This window comes from Diadema antillarum, unplaced genomic scaffold (assembly GCF_040938485.1).
Source record: "Diadema antillarum isolate AM-2024a unplaced genomic scaffold, OU_Dant_1.0 scf00000098, whole genome shotgun sequence".
NCBI classification, from domain to species: domain Eukaryota; kingdom Metazoa; phylum Echinodermata; class Echinoidea; order Diadematoida; family Diadematidae; genus Diadema; species Diadema antillarum.
Window position 1 is genome coordinate 144391 of NW_027270987.1, and position 14474 is coordinate 158864.

The 14474-nt window shown below is 39.6% G+C and overlaps 1 protein-coding gene across 1 annotated transcript in view; it reads right to left on the reverse strand.

The window, feature by feature from the left end:
- Positions 1-14474, reverse strand: part of LOC139718645 (uncharacterized) — a 156441-nt gene that overhangs the window by 120810 nt on the left and 21157 nt on the right. The window lies entirely within an intron of this gene.

A 14474-nucleotide genomic window follows, 5' to 3' on the forward strand; every position in this document is an offset into this window, starting at 1 on the left:
TCCCTTTAATCGCGGAGAGAATTGAGAAGGCGTGTAAAATAGCAGAGCGCCTGTAGATGTCATGGCAGGCTGGTGTGCAAAGATTACCCTATAGGACGACACATTTTTATGAATTAAGATTATCACAATGCTGTAGATTCAATTCACAAGACAGCAGCACCATGATTTTCCCATCTATTGTCCAAACTCGCTTCACTGTTGATTTTTGGTCGGCAGTGTTGATCAATTCCCGTCAATTAGCTTCCATGAGATGAAATTAATAAGGTCGAGACAGTTTAAGTTGCAATCAGCTGGACGGATCAGAATTTTAGAGCATTTTTATACTAATTTCCTTCTGTTACGTAGTGTCTTAACTGACTTACAAAGGAGAGAGCAAAAGGGATCATCGGTTTTGCAACCAACGGAAACGATAGTCTCGTTCACCTATTGTTGTTTTCTCAACATGTTTACCTGTATTTTCTTTTATTCACCATTTTCCCGTCACGAGAGGTGATTATTCATTGAGCCATGATTAAGAAAAAAAAAACTCTGTTTATAATGATATCAGGATATGACAGGTTATCAGTCTCATTCTTTCACACAAAACCGAAGGTCTCCATTTTGTATAGTAAAATGAAATCGTGCCACACTTCGCAGTTGTGATGTCATGCTCTGCTTACGTTTCATATATACTTAGCAGACCTGTAACTTTTTGACTTTGGCATTCTGCTCTTTCTTTTTCTTTTTGTTCTTTTTTTTGACAAATTCCTAAGTTTGAAAACAAGTACAGTCATGTTCTTTCTCAAGACCGGAGAAAGTTGAAGCACCTCCACTTTGCAGAGTATTTTACTGACAGATAATGCTGTATAAGAATGTGGAAACTGTAGCAAGCAATTTTGACGAATCTGTTTTTCTGAAAAGTTCACGATCCACGATGAAGGTAAGTCATATGTTAGATCGCCTCCGGGCATAGTGTAATTTGCAAACATTGATATTGATCGACACGCGAATAGTTTAAATAGGTTTTTTTTTTTTCGGTACAGTATTGCCATGTGAATGTAAACATTACTTGCTTGCCATTCTTGTTGAGTACAGATCTCTGATAATCTACACTTGGTGCACACATGCCACTTCCAGAGCTAGAGAGCTAGAGAGCTGTTGAGGGAAGGTCGTTATGAAGGACAAGTTCACACAAAGCTTGAATGGATTGAGTGAATGCAGCAATATCAGTAGAACACATCAGTGAAGTTTCGGGAAAATCTGAAAATCCGTTCAGAAGTTATGAATCTTAAAAGTTTTGGTGTCGCTGGATGAGAAGACTACAACAGTGTGTGACATCAATGCGCGACAACGATATAAAGAAAATTAAAAGAAAATACCACAAAAGTTTTTGTATGAAAAGTACACATTCCCACGATTTATCCTTGATACACGTTAAGAGTAATATTCTTCATCCCCGCTTTCTGAAAGAGATTCTCCTCAAACTTTCACTGATGTGACTACCAATATTGCTGTATTCTCTCGATCCATACATTCATTTGGATGAGCTTTTCCTTTAAGAAACGTGCTTCACAGTGTAAATCCAAATGCAACAGCATCACCAAAATGTCGGCAAAATACACGAGTTGTCAGTAACACAGATTATTTTGCCTGATTTAAACTGAAAGAAAAAATACAGTAAGATGAAAGTGGAGATGAGGTTCCATATGACTATACCACTGAAATGCTACAAAACCTTTATATTGCATTGTCTGAATACTTGCGTCTTGCGACTCAAATATCATGGATCAGAAAATACCAAGTAAATCATAATCCTTTATTAAAGGATGCTGCCTTGATAAGCGCGAGTTGCTTCAATGCCGATAATTATGAAAAAATACCACGCTTATTAAGTTGCCAGAGGCTATTTCACGTAAAAGCGGGCGGGGGGGGGGGGGGGGGGGGATCATTCTACGGACGAGGAAACAAGCGACCAGACAATAGAAGCCAACGGTGCAGTATGTCATATCATCATTAATGTGATTATGTCACTTTCTATATTTTTATGACTCTATGGAGCAAGCATGCCACATTTTGTAAACTACTAGTCCATAATGATATCATTTCAAATGTGATTAAAGAGTGCAAATTCAAATTTCAACAACCCCTGCGCATACATGGCCAGACAGCCAAATAAATATTGTCACTCAGCGAACTCTTTCGCATTTCACAGCTACTCTACGAGCGTGCAGAATCTCCGTATTTATACCGTTGCCTTTCTATTTATGGCGTGAAATGACGCAAAAAGAAGGTAAGAAAATACTCCCCTGCTCCATAAGAATCGCTTGTGCCGTGACTTAACGCGCTAACTCTACGACCACATCGAGAGACCATTAGGAGTATATGAAGACGGCTACTTGGACATCTTTTTTTCTTTTCGCTCGTAAGTGTGGAGTGTTCGATTTGTGGCCTTGATAAAAAAAAAAGAAGAAAAAACGACTGGTGAAGCGAGGAGGTTTAAGGGGTCATGTAAAGGATTTTACTCTGATGACTATTTGACTAAAGGAGATGCTATAAAAAGTCCGGGTGCAGGGGGCGGACGGTACTTGAAACTTGAGAATGAAAGCGGAAAAGAATAAAACGAGAAGGGCTATGCTAAAAAGGGGGCATACGAAAAGCATTCTTTCTTCTCTTTGGCGTGTTTGTTCTCTCTTACTGCTTTCCTGTTCTTTTTCTTTCTTTCTTTCTTTTTTACATTTCGCCGACTAGCACAGTCTATTGCCTATTGTATGTTGCAAGAGTTATTACTGCGTAGTAGAAACAAATGGAATATATATATTTTTTTAAGTTACAATTTTGATCATGTCATTATGACTTGCTTTTCCAAAGCGTATGTTGCTTGGGCTTTAAGAACGCAGACGTGGCTCGATCTGCTGTTCATGGCATTCGACGATCGGGTAGCTTTCGATTGATGACGTCAAGAGTGTCGTTTTTAACGCCAATTTTGAGGCAGACCTATCACTTTGCGATAGAAAACTCACGGTCACGAATGTTGAAATTGGCTGCCTTCTGACTGGCTTTAGTGGAGAAGAATGAATGAAGGGGCTGCAAAGGCCAGAAACTCATTGTTGGACCTCGACGCAGAATATTATCTCTCAATAATCACCGGCACTGCATTTTTTTTCTCTCTTTTAAATCTCCCCTTTCCAATGATACCCTTGTACCCTTCAATGTTCACCCTTTCGTCTGTCCTTTCGCACAGAAAACTGCTTTCGTTCTCACAAAGTAATGACCTTCTCTTTCTGCAAACAGAATATGATATAGGCCCGACTTAATCTGCCTGGTATTGCAATTTCAAGAAGGAAGATACGGAGATTGAGAGAACGGAGAAGATATATCATGAATGCCCTTTCAGATTCTAAAACTTGCGAAATCCGCCCTCTCAAAAAAAAACACGAAAACAACAAACAAAAACGGCTCCGCTACATACACTTTCTGTGATCAACTATGCGAGGAATAATACATTACAGTATAACAACAACAATGAATAAACCATTTGCAGTTTTACAAATACAATTTGTTTATCTATAAATGAATTATTGTGAGAGAATGTGATAGTCACATCAGAATCGTGTCTTACAAATGTTTTACAGTAAAGACTCATTAAACACACGTAAATTCCATAAGGGACGGATTTCAAGAAGGTATATAGTTTGTACGTTACAACTTACGATTACTATGAATTCCAGCAACACAATACACTTGACTAGAATTTCGCCCTTGAGGCTAATCTAGAGACAATCTTTAGCAAATCGTAAGACTACTCGAGTAAGTCCCGTGTATGCAAATCTACAGAAAATGATGACAAATTCTACAGTGTGGGTCGCATGAATGAAGAGCGCTAATTATCACACATGGAAACACATGTGCGTAAGTCATTGCCATATCGCTCGTCCTCGGTCGTTTGGGGAGGCTGAATTCGCGAAGGATGCGCCACTATGACTGAAGAAAGGCTTTTCCCAACACATGCAAATAACACGTGTTGCCAGACCCCAAACCTTATTTTGGAAAGGTAGTGGTTTGTGGATTTTGCTTTGTTTACATCGGATTGCAATCTCTACGCGGCCGGCTGGGATCGGGTCTTTTGTCGGCGACGGGAACAAAGTGAAAGCGCGGCCCTGACGGCTACTAGACCGATCGGGGCACGGATGATGAGGTATAGAAGAATCTCCTTGGGTACGGGGGATGAAGTGTGTTCATGTCCTCGGTATAGGCCTATTCAGCAGGTATAAGCTTCCGAAAGCTTCTTCTACGAGGACACGCCACGATGTCACGTTGATTCGCACGCGCGGGACTAAGGATCCCTGCCCAAAGCATCTGCAATCGTCTTGGCTGACACATATCTATAATATCTCCACCGAAATCATCACCATTTCGTTCTCACAACTCAGTTTCTTCTTTTCCCTGCTTTCTGCTGTCTCCTCATTCATTGCTATCTACTTTTCCTTCCACTCCACTTCTAAATCCTCTTTGTCGTCTTCGTCCCTTTCTTTTTCAAGATGATATCGACAAAAAAAGTTATAATTTTACATTAAATCCCGAAGTCCGCATGTCATATTTTCCTCATCTTATTAAGCATTGTCAAGCAAAATCTTTCCTCCACGTCCTTGCAAGTGTTCTTTTTGTATATTTCCTGTAAACATACATATCACCTAAATTTTTAATTCTAGTACACATCTTTCGGATCGTAGTTTTGATGCCTGAACTACGCACGCTATCACACGGACGCCCTCAATTCGCTAATCCCCGAATTACGCAATATTATTTAAAAAAAAGCAATGTTGAATGCTCATGGGAATCCACGTGCGGGACAATGCGTACGACAATAGACTATGCACACAATGGATAATTGTACGGTAAACTATAGACATCCTCCCACCGAACAGCAATGCCTTCAAGTCCAACGTTTTGAAGGTCGTAGAGCAGGAAAAAAACAAACTACAGAATTGTCACGTTGACATCCTCATGTAACTGCCCTACATCTGTGAATGATCCTCCAAAGGTACATAGGGCCTACGTCAATATTTTCCTAATTATGTCCAAAATTTCTCTGCAGAACGCTACAGATTCGACGTGTTAGATGTATATTGTCACATTACACTTTACAGTCGTTAACTTGACAAACCTTGGTTTGGTTTTTCTTTCTTTTTCTCTCTTTCTTTTGTATCTTTATTTCGTCGTTTAAATTCTACTCAAGTTTTCTATGATCAGATTGACAACTGAATTGTTTTAACGTGTCTAGCGATATCCTCTTGGCCATAACTAGTAAATTTCTTCTGAATTTGAAAAAAAAAAAAAAAACCTGCAATCTCTGGTATGTCTGAGTTCATATGAAATCTCCCCTCATCATCCTCAAGTGAAAAGATGATTTCAATTTAGCAGTCATGGCCTTTTCTGATATTTCCCTAGGCATACAAGCATCTAATCGCCAAGAAGTTCATTTCGTTGACGAGCTCGGAATGAATTTTCCGCCTGTTCACGGACGAGCGCCCTCACCGGCGGCTTCCCTTGACTCTACAAGAAGCTTTATCTGTTTAAAGCTCCTTGGTGTCACTATGGAGCTGTACCTCAATGTTCTCACACATTATACTGTCCATATCACACTGAGATGTGTGCCCACAATGCAAAGTATGAAAAATATGTATATAATGCGTGACAGAGTCAGTGAGTTTGCATGTTGTTTGGTCTCCCAGTGATGTCTGCTAATCTCTTTTAATTCTGAAATTCCGAATTTTTAGATATATCTATACGTTATGAAGTGAAGGGAAGCATATCCGCCCCTTGCAAGGTGGGTGGATTTAGTAAACGAATTCACCCTAATCTGACATTAACCTTAAACGAGAATTCCTAACTTGTATGAATTTTCCTTAGCAAATCTATATCATATTTCTACTTCTCTGTAGTAGGGCTAGAAGATAAGACTCTTTTTTCTCTATCTCTTTTATTTCACAGCTGTGAGATTAATTTGACAGAGGTTTTAGAGTTTGAATCATATCGGTTTCATGTCCGACAAAGTGCAATAACACTTTGTATTGTCTCTATCAAATTGATCTTCATCTAAAAACAAAACAAAAACAAAAGCAAAAAAACTCAGCCAGCTTCTTTGTGAACGCTGTGCTACAATGTTTATTAATGTCTTATGACTGAGCGATAGAAGAATGGTTTTACTACATTGTTTATAGGATATTGATGGCTTTGCACCAACAACTTCAGTGGTTTAATCCACAGTAAGCATTACCAAGTAATTTGCCGGGATGTATGACTTAAGCTTCATTCGTTGATCGCATTAAAAAAAAAAGAGAGAATCATTTCTATGTAATTAAAAAATGCTAATGCAACAACACTTTCCGATCTTACGGAGCTTCCAGACCCCCCCCCCCCCCCCCCCCCTTGGCGTAGTAAAAGATTGTATTGGGGTATTGTATTTGTTGACAGCCCTGCTGAAATAAATCACAGTAAGATGGAAAAGAGTATAATTTTCATGTAATCACAAAATGCCAATGCAACAACACATTTTTATGTCATCACAAAATGCCAATGCAACAACATTTTCCGATCTTACGGAGCTTCCAGACCCCCTTGGCGTAGCAAAAGATTGTATTGGGGTATTGTATTCGTTAACAGCCCTGCTGAGATTAAAACAGAGCAAGATGACAGGGAGTCCAATGTGTCATTTTTATGTAATCACAAAATGGCAATGCAACAACACTTTCCGATCTTACGGAGCTTCCAGACCCCCCAGTGGTGGTAAAAGATATTGTATCAGAGTATCAATGTGAGCGTAAAGCTGCTGCTCTTGAATGTTGATTCCGACACGCTACAAGGAATACCCGACCTTCTCTATGAAGCTTTGCTCAATCCAGTTGTTAGCTGAGGTTTCATGCGCAAGGTAACACTAAACCATTGATCATTCACTCATCCCCTTCGAATAACGCTTCTCTCGCCGCAACCCCATCACACTTGATGAATTTCCACAATGTTGTTTACTTTTACAACATTGTTATACTTTGTAGGTCTTCCGTGCATGGACTGATTATCTTCGAGACACATTCGTGACTTTAAAGGTAAAATATGGTTTGAATAATGACTGCAGAAAACTGTTGATTTTGGTCTATAATGAAGACATAATTATGCAGAGGAAATGTGTGAAATAACGCTGTGGTTAACACGATTTCAGTTGTGTTAGGAAGAAAATGCGAAATATTACCCCAAAAGGTTACACCGGAAGTCCTGCAAATGAGAGCTTTCCTGATCGTGGTTGCTCCGCGATATTCTAAAATCGATTACAATGTTCATCGATTTACATTATAAATATCAGGCCGTAGCAGTATCCATCCCGTGAATCGCATGCGCAGCTTGTTAGCAGCATACGATTTGATACATTTATACCAACAATTAACATAGGGCTCTTCTGATCGTCACGTATATAAACTCGTTAAGTTCTACCTTCCTAACATTGGACGGGGAGGGTGCTTCAGGCATGAAAGTCGGGTACACTAACTTTTATCATTTCACATTTTTCATCTAGAATACTTTAAAACAACTTATTATCCTGGCAATCACATCAGCCATCATTTGCGGACAAGTCTTTGGTGGACCCTTTCGATATACTAGTATTGCAAACAAATTCCGAATGGTAGAAGATGAATATCGAGCCCTTCTGACAACTACGTTTTAGCTTTAAGACACACCTGTATCTCTTTTTTTTTTCTTTCTTTTTTTTTGCGACGACATAGATCTGAGAAACCTTACGAGACAGGGCCACTGAAGAGGCCCCACTTTGATAACACAAAGCGCTTCCAAGGCAAGAAAAAAAAAAGAGAAAGAAAGAAAGGAGAAGGAATACCGTTGGTAACCATGCAGTAAGCAATCGGTACATCCGTGTATACCATTCCGACTGGGCCGGTATAACGAACTATAGGGTCAGTTTGGGACCGCAGCGTCTAAAATCATCAATGTTGATCAGTAAGTTGATTGAGCAAACGATCGATGTTCCAAGATTAATTACAATGTATTCATAAGATTTCCACAAAACTGCCTTGATTAGAGATGATTTTGTTTCGTGTCAAACAGACAAGATGTGCTACTTGACAGACGAATTTTCAGTGCACAATGCACAATCAAATCGATTTTCCACAATGTGAGAGCATCTTTTAGAAAATACAGATTAACTTTTTCGTTTGGATAAATAAAGACATTTTATTTTTCATTGATATAAATCATTACCCATAAACCAGGAGTGAATTCTACTCATATTATACTGTCCAAAGCCAGTGAGGACTGAAAATTGTACTTGAATCTAGTAATTGTCATTCATGACTTGACCTAATATGCCCACAAAATATGAAGGGAAAAGTAATATGAAAGAAAAAGTGATACACAGGTGTATGAAGGGAAAAGTAATATCAATAAATGCACTGCTTTAGAGGCCATTTTATGAAGAAGAACAAACAAGGTTGTTTTTTTCCTCATATCCATTGTAGAACCTGACCATGTAAAGAGGAACAGGCCACTGTCTAATTACAAAACTTATAAATCGCCCCCCAATTAATCAATGCGGGTTTTTTTTTTCCTGCATCAACAGAAAGCTAAACAATAATTAATTTCACTCTAACTCGGTCCTCTGTTTGAAATAAAATAAAAACAACAAAAACAAGTCAGGAAATACTCCACGATTATCAACAGCTGGGACATCAGCGGGGAAGACAGACATCGTTTGTCTTTCCACGAAACAGTTATTAGTTTGCTGCGAATGAATGCTCTACCGCGTTCGGCCATACGCTGACAGTTTCATCCGTGGATTTCGTTGTTGTCGTTACTGCTTTTATACTATAGAGAGGCTGCGGAGACTGCAGGCGAATGGGGTAAATGCAACCGCACGATGACGGCGCATTAGATTCTGTAAATGGTTACAGCGCACAAACCACCTGCTCCTTAAAAATGCCATATCAACGACAGTAATTCGACAATGATATTCCCGCTGTAGCTGAACATAATGAAACAACAACCACACCAATGGCTCCCCTCTATCTGAAATTTATCTCTAAAAGCGAAAAAAAAAGAATGATATAAAAGCACTCATGAGCGGTTCCTATATTTGAGGATTGCACGTAATAGAGAGAATTGATGCACATTCTCAGCACATAAAACGTTTCACGCTGGGAAAATCGTTGATTCTTTCAAAGTCAACCGATAATGTAATCTGGGTAATGTATCTGCATCTCATTGCTTGCTTTCATTTGCTGTTAATGAGTACTCAGTAATACAGTTCGGTGCCCTTTTACCACTGCCTGTACACGCAATTTCAATATTGGGGAGCTCCCTCTATTGATCAAGGGTAAGACTAAGATACAACGTGTTATTTAACTTGTTTCGTTTTCATATCTTTTTGCTGTTTATTTCTTTTCTGCTCAGGCATTTTTTTGCAAGGTAATTTCTACCTATCGAAAAAAAAAGTATGCTTGTCTGCAAGAAAAGATCTCCAGGAATTTTTGTGACCGTGCAGATATGATGGAGAAGCATATTAATTAGCCTGGGTGCAAAAGTCAAATTTGGGCATACCCTTGTTCTACCACTTTCTGACGGTTTTCTGAATCCTAATCTGGGCGATGCAACTCTGGCATCCTTGAGGGTTTTGAGACATATAAAACAGCAGCTAAAATGACGGCCAAAATTTGAAATTCCTTACATATTTCCTTATAAATGGTGAAAAATTGGACACAAATATGAAGTTTTACGGTATTTCAAGGGTCCTGAATCCGAATCTGGATGATGAAACTATTGCATTCTTAATGATTCTGAGATATTCGAGATGGCCGCCAAATCTCATTCCTGTATATTTCTATTCAGATGTTGAAACTTATTATTTGATGGTTTTAATCTAATATTTAGAAGGTGCTTAATCCCGATATGGACAAGACAATGTATGCATTCCGTATTTCCGTATAGATTGTACAAATTAAGAATAAATTGATGGGTTAACCCTATTTCGAGGGTGCCGAGTCCGAATCTTTTTGATGCAACTCATGTATCAATGAGGGGTTTTTTTCACATGCAAGATGGCCGCCAAAAATTGAAATTCCAATTTGAATATTTTCTCATAAATTTTCCTCTTGAAAACATCTTGAATGTCTCAACATTACAGCTCGTCATTCCGAAGGTTCGTTTATCCGAGAATGAAATGAAGTTCGTTATTCCGAAGATTGCTTATTCCGATGGTTCATAATTCCGATAATGAAATAAAGGTCGCTATTTCGAACGTTCTTTAATTCAAAAATGAAATAAGCTTCGTTATCAAGAGGGTTCATCAAATCCGAAAATTAAATAAAGTTCGATGTTCCGACAGTGCATTCATCCGAAAAGAAGAAGGGAAAAAGTTCGTTATTCCGAAGGTTCGTTGAGTATCAATAACAAACCTTCGAAATAACGAACACCACCCCATCTTACTACCAGTACAGCACTGAGTCGTGAATCAAACGAACCAGCTCGAATTCTCATAATGGGCTGATGTGACCAAACACCTAGGCCACGGAGACTTCGATTGAGTGGGCAGACGCCATTGACTATATAGTATGAAATCTGGTCAAAATAGAGTAGGACCTATATCCACGGTTTAAGTAAAGGAAGAAGTTCATATCTTTATACTAGCAAAGCGTATAGTCACGGTATGCACTAATCTCCTTGAGGTCGCCTACAGAGCTGGATTTCTAATATTAGCGAAAATTCATGAAAAAAAAAATAGTCTGCTTCAGCATGCGATAAAAGAGCATGTTTTCCAAACGCGGTTTTGTTAACACCAGGACAGGTTACTCCCTTTTCTATCTATGGAGGACATGGATCCCACGCATTTTCGGATATTTTCGTCGCAATCGTAACCTTTACACAAGGGGATACGATTACATCTACATCATGTTCTTTGCCGGACAATTTCTTTTTGATCCACGTGTGCGCCGCCCACAAGTTTGTCATAGCAAATCATACGCCGCTCCCCCCTCTGGCTCTATCTCTCTCTTTGTGTGTCCATCTATCCCCCTACCTCTATCTATCTATCTCACTCCGTCTCTATTTTCCCCCTTTTTCCTCTATCCTTTCATTCTGTCGTCTCTTTTCATGCAGCGTATGTCGTCAATGTCTATTTATTGTTTGTCCACACACTATATGTATACCCAGCCCATCCCTTCTAGTATAATGTATTGACATAACTTTTCCCTGAGATCCAGTCCACAATTTCTGTCCTCCGCGTGTTTCCCCCCGGAAGGTGTCTGCCCTGGAGGTGTAGGAATCCCATAATGCAATGGGAGGCATCCCATAATGCATTGGGAGGCGTCGGCTTCCCCTGGTTGAGGCTCGATTTATTGAGTTATAAGCGTGACGGAAGGAAGACGGTGCTATTTTGGGGGCTCGAAAAAAAAAAAAAAAAAAACTCTCTACGATTCCAGTCTGCAAAGGATCAGTCATATCGAATTAAATCACACGTTTTCGTCACCTTTGCTCTAGGTTTGTTTTAAATCCGTTGTTCTGTTGTAACTGCTGCTGCTGCTGTTGCTGTTGTTATTATTATTATTGTTGTTGTTGTTTTCCATCCGTATCAACATTCTGACGAACAGTCAACAACATGCACAACTAACATTTGACACGAAATTCGTTTCGAGTATAAAAGATCTCAACTTCATGTTCTAACAACTATCTCCCGTTGATCTGAGGAGTACAATCAAATAATACAAGAACAAACAAAAACATATTAAGCCCTTTTTATTTCACAGCGAAAGATATTTTCAAGTCAAAACGCTGCGATGATAAATATTCTGGGTATTCGTCACGTGATTTAACATGACTGCACCTACATTGCTGTGAATGCCTGATTAACATTTAACCATTCGTATCGACTGCCAATTCGAGAAGTCGTGCGGATTAGTTGACTATGAGAACAAATTGTGACCACCAGGAAATTCGCAGCTTGGCAGCAAAAATCTCTCTGTGGCGCGAAACGATAACATTCACACTCGCTCGTTAGAAGTAAAAGCCAAACAAAACAAAACAAAAGATCGCGACTTGCAGAAAGCATAGAGATTAATTACAATGATAATAAGTAAAGGATTGAGCGTCATAAGTAAGAATGAGTAATGATATTGTGTCATCCAATATGGAAATAAAAATGTAGATATTATATTTATAAATATCAGCTAAATTTAGAGAAATTACACATGCACATATCGGCATATATATATATATATATATATATATATATATATATACGCCACGCCTGGATATGTTTGTTCAAATACATACGTCAAAGTGTTGTATATCATCACCCCCGTCTCTTTCTCTCTCTCTCTCTCCCTCTCTCACTCTCTCTCTCTCTCTCTCTCTCTCTCTCTCTCTCTCTCTCTCTGACCCTCCCTCTCTCTTCTCCTATACCCGCCAGAAATAGCATCGCAGGACGGATGCAAGTGCATTTGATTCCGTTAAAACGCGCCTTTTCCGCTGGGGTTTCTAGAATGAATTTAGCAGCGCTCAATGGAGGACAGGTATTCCGCCTGAGGTTATTTTTAGGGAACAACAAAGCGAGCTGGTGGGGTTGTAAACCATGAAAAAAAAGAAGAGTCATGCGGAAGAGGATTGGGGAGGAGGAGGAGAATGAGGGAGAAAGGGAGGAGGAGAATGAGAAGGAGAGTGAGGACATGAGGATAACGATGATGGTCGTGATGGTGGTGATGATGGTACTGATGATGATGGTGATAGTGATGGTAATGATGATGATGGTGATGACGATGATGATGCTGGTGGTGATGATGATGGTAGTGATGATGATGGTGATGGTGGTGGTAATGGTGATGATGATGGTGATGATGATGGTGATGATGATGGTGATGATGATGTGATGACGATGGTGATGACGATGATGATGATGATGGTGACCATGATGGTGATGACGATGATGGTGATGATGGTGACCATGATGGTGATGGTGATGATGATGATGACGATGATGGTGGTGGTGATGATGGTGATGATGATAATGGTGATGTTGATGATGATGATGATGGTGATGATGATGCTGGTGATGATGATGATGATGATGGTGATGATGATGGTTATTATGATGATGGTAGTGATGATGATGATGGTGATGGTGATGAAGATGATTATTATGGTGATGACGATGATCTAAAGGTCCCTAATAAGTGATGTGCTAACGCGAACAGGTTAAAATCTACCTTAGATGATCCTTACATCTCTGCTCTGGCAAAACCATTTAGTGATACTAAAAACACATCAAATAGGATGGAACGAGCGTACTACAATATATATTCTTAGTTGTTTTCCAGTTAACCACCGCTATCACAGATAGCTGACAAAAACCATGCCCGCGATTAACACAGGCGTAGAAAAAGAGACTCCCGCCCCCTCCCTCTTTTCATCTGCGATTGAATTAGGAGGCTATTATTCGCTCTTGTCGGTTTGTGCCCGACATTGTCCTCTCTCCGAAGGAGTTTTAGTTACTATTTACACGAGGAATCCAACACTCCGTGCACACAGCTGCGCTGATGTCAAGCCAAAAATACGCCCACCCTTGCCATGTAAAATTACATCTCTCTAACCGAAGAAGTGGTGGATGAAAAAAAAAGGGGGGGGGGGGACATAAGGAGAAAGAAAAACCCAGAATGCAACGAAAAGACCCAAGGGTAACGACCGCCGAGTTTAGTCCCGCCGTGTTGACGCGAATGATACGCAGTCAAGAGCTAATATAGATGGCTCCAACTAGACAAACTTTGTTCAATATCCACTGACATTTGAACATGATGAATTTGTCCAGTTTCGACCGTGGGAGTAACACTGCACAGTGTCTTTCCTCCGAACGTACGGATCAATGGCCACACCGCGCTTTGAATATTCACCTCTCAGAAAAGCCCCAGACTCGGCGCATAAGATAAGTACCATCATAATAATATTCAAGTTGTGGTGTAGACCATGTTCTTGAACAATAAACAAAGTCTGCATGTATTGTCTGGAGAAGGCAATATAAAAGTCGAAGTTGGCTCTTGGAAAGAATGAAATTGTTCAATTACAGTCTCGTTTACTCTACTTTACGTGATGTGCTAATCGTTTTACCAGGGAGGTGTCCCCCTCCCTGGTTTTACTCTACTTTACTCTACTTTACGTGATGTGCTAATCAGAAAAGCCCCAGACTCGGCGCATAAGATAATATTCAATGAGTTGTGGTGTAGAACATGCTCTTGAACAATAGACAAAAGTCTGCATGTATTGTCTGAAGAAGGCAATAGAAAAGTCGAAGTTGGCTCTTGGAAAGAATGAAATTGTTCAATTACAGTCTCGTTTACTCTAACTTACGTTTGAAAACTCAGTATCAATGAGATGTCAATATCCACAACAGATCAAAATTAGAAATAAATATGGAAACATGGAAAGTAACTCGTTAAGATGTACGATACTTT